We start from the raw sequence: 3,150 nt of genomic DNA on the forward strand, positions 1-3,150 counted from the left end.
TAGTGTTGATTCTGGGTGGGCCTTCACGATGGTGCCTTCGTGTGGATGCGCACCACACCATCCCTTGTTGGCTGGTTGTCACACGTGGTGGGCCCTACCTGGAAATCCTGTCGGTTTTGCCTTGTGCGCTGGTTCGAATCGAGCGCTGGAGCGGCCGATCGCGAAAGAGTAAATCCGTTCCAATAGTACTATACTCATCTTGCCGTGGAACAGGGAAAGCAATTTGTTACTGAAGAAATAAGACCTGAACAAAATTGAGTATTGGAAAATTATTATAAGCAGATCTACAACATGCATGTCCATACATAGCCTATCTACATTCATTTTTTCTCACTGCACACTATCGGTGCAGAGAAACCTAGCAGAGCCACAATTAGTCACAATAGGAAGCAACTTGCCTACCAATGGCTCTTGACATTAACGTGCCATGTCAGTAACTCTTGTATGCAAATATATGCAATACAACACTGCAATGCTACAACATCAGATTCCAGTATGTTCTCCAGGATTACCAATTTTTCAGAAAAAAAACCCGGAAACAGAGGCATGTACCGCTGATTAGTTGAAACATAATGCAAAATACATAAAAAAAGAGAGAAAGTAGTTGGTTTAATGCCTCCAGTTATATAGTTTCAGATTTGCTACTGTGCTATGTTCACGAAGTAAACATGGGTTCAGGAGATAAACTCATATATTCAGAATAGATCAAACTGGGAAAGGCTTGTTGCACTTCAAATATATGTCAAAAAACACACATAATCCCTTGACTTTCAGGCTTTCTATGCATGAGGGGTGTGACATATTTTTTGTAAGTCCTATAGTTTGTATGTCCAGTTTATATATCTATGATTTCTTCTTTAAAATTTCGTCTTTTGGCAGTGTGGTGCAGCCAACAAATGGGAAAAGAGGCACCATGGAGGGAGCTAAGCTCATCGACTCTGTGCTCGATGTCATCCGGAAGGAGGTGCAAAACTTCATGCCTTCGGGGTCATTTTCTTTCTCTACTGTACACCATTCTTTTTCTAATATATGTTAAATCTGATCTGTTGTTTCTAGAATATGTGGATGACTGAACCATGTCAAGATTTGGACTGCTGTGCCCTATCTTCTATTTCTAACCATAGAACACTAAGGTACTTTTGGAAAGGTATCGACGACCTCTGAAACTTTTACCACATAAAATTGCAAGGCAGAGAATATATTTTTCAATAGAATCTACAATGGTAATATATTTTCAGAAATATAAACACATGTGCTTGCCAAGCTATATTAAGAAGTTGACTGTTAGAGATTCAGTTTATGCTTGCAAAGAGCCTTCCCAATAACCTATATATTGCTGGACATATTTTTAGAATAACCGAATCCTTTTCTTCATTTGGTTATAACAAATCTCTAAACAGATAAACAAATCTTATCTGGGTTAAGCATCAAGCTTAGTTATCCACTGAACTTTCTAGGTTTAATTTGGACAACCTGAGCTTTAAAAGCAAATTCTGGTTTTCCATTTTCTTATGCCTAGATTTTGCAAATCTTCAAAGAAATCGAACAGAACTAATATCAAAGAACATTTTGTCATGCTGGTAAAGTTTTGTGAGTACATACACGCACAACTTCCTCTTACAAGCAACAACTCGGATACTTGCCCATGATATGAATTTGTGTAAGCTTAATTAGATGACTTCTTACATAACGGACCTTCCGGAATCTCTTAAGGTAATGAACGGATGTAAATATGTTGCAGCCACAGGGAATCCAAAATGCACAAATGAGTTCTAAAATTTAACTATTAGTACCACTCCAAGTCAACAATTTAATCAACACCAAACTTACTGGGACATGCACTTGTGCAAGCACTACTAGAAAAAGTGTCAAATGTGAGACACATTAGTCCCGGTTTGTAACAGAACCGACACTAATGTATCCATTAGTGCCGGTTCCAACGGCTAGGCGGGAGGAGCTCTTTAGTACCGGTTCGTGGCGAACCTTTAGCACCGGTTCGTGCCACGAACCGGTACTAAAGAAAGTGGTGGCAGGATGTTGTCAGAGTGGGGCCCTTCCAGCACCTTTAGTACCGGTTCGTGGCACGAACCGGTACTAAAGGTCGTCCTATATAAACCCTTCGTCCACCCGCACTCTGTTCTTCCCCATTTCCCCTCTCCCTCTCCTCTGTTCTTCCCTTCTTCCTCTCGAGTTCATCACAAAATTTGCCCCAAATTTGTCAAGATTTGCAGGCCCCCATCCATTCAAATGATCACCAAGGTTAGCAACTTTGTCCTTTCATCTCTCATTGCTAGATTAGCTCTTGCATTGGTTTATATAGTGATTAATTGTGGGTTTTAGTAATTTGGGAGGAATTATATGTGGTAGTATTTGATTTATATGCAATTTGAGGTCAAAATAACACTTAGTTTGCATATGTAGGTGTGGTTTACTTAGTGCCTTCTAAATCTCCGTCGTAACCACCGTCGATCGCCCACACCGTCCTGTCGCCGGCACCACCTTGTGGTGAGCCTCTTGTTCATGAAATTTTATATAAAAAATTGATGTTTGTGTGATTTGGATATATAGTTACTCGTATAATAATTATCTTACCCGTATGTTGTTTGTTATATATAGTGCCATGATTTTGATATCCGTCCCCGTCGGCCCTCGTCCTTGTTATGATTCGGATGTGGTATATTCTCTTTTAAAACTATTTGTTGCATTTCGTGTTTATGACAAATTATGCCCATCAAGTTGACATAGATATTTTTATCTAGGAGGTATGTGAAGCGGAAATTCCAACCGACCCTATTGTCGAGAGGTTAAATTTAGTTGAAAGAGAAAATGAGTACTTGAAAGAAAAATTGAAAAGAATTGAGGGGGAGAAGATGGAATTGGAGTTGGATGTTGCCGATGTCGTCGATGATCACAAGATCAAGATGGAGAAAATGCGCTTGAAGATTAGAAAGATTAGAAAATATGCCATCGATAGTGAGGCTTGGTATCATTATGCTGTTGAATCAATTGTTACCTTAGTTGCGATCTTGATCGCATTTGTTGTGGCATTTAAATGCTTTAGCTAGAGAGTTATTTGTTTGTTGCATTTAAGTGTTGTATGAACTTGTATTAATTTGGTCTATTCGGTGTTGTGTAATGAAGATGAGCCGG

Source organism: Triticum dicoccoides, chromosome 6B (genome assembly GCF_002162155.2).
Source record: "Triticum dicoccoides isolate Atlit2015 ecotype Zavitan chromosome 6B, WEW_v2.0, whole genome shotgun sequence".
NCBI classification, from domain to species: domain Eukaryota; kingdom Viridiplantae; phylum Streptophyta; class Magnoliopsida; order Poales; family Poaceae; genus Triticum; species Triticum dicoccoides.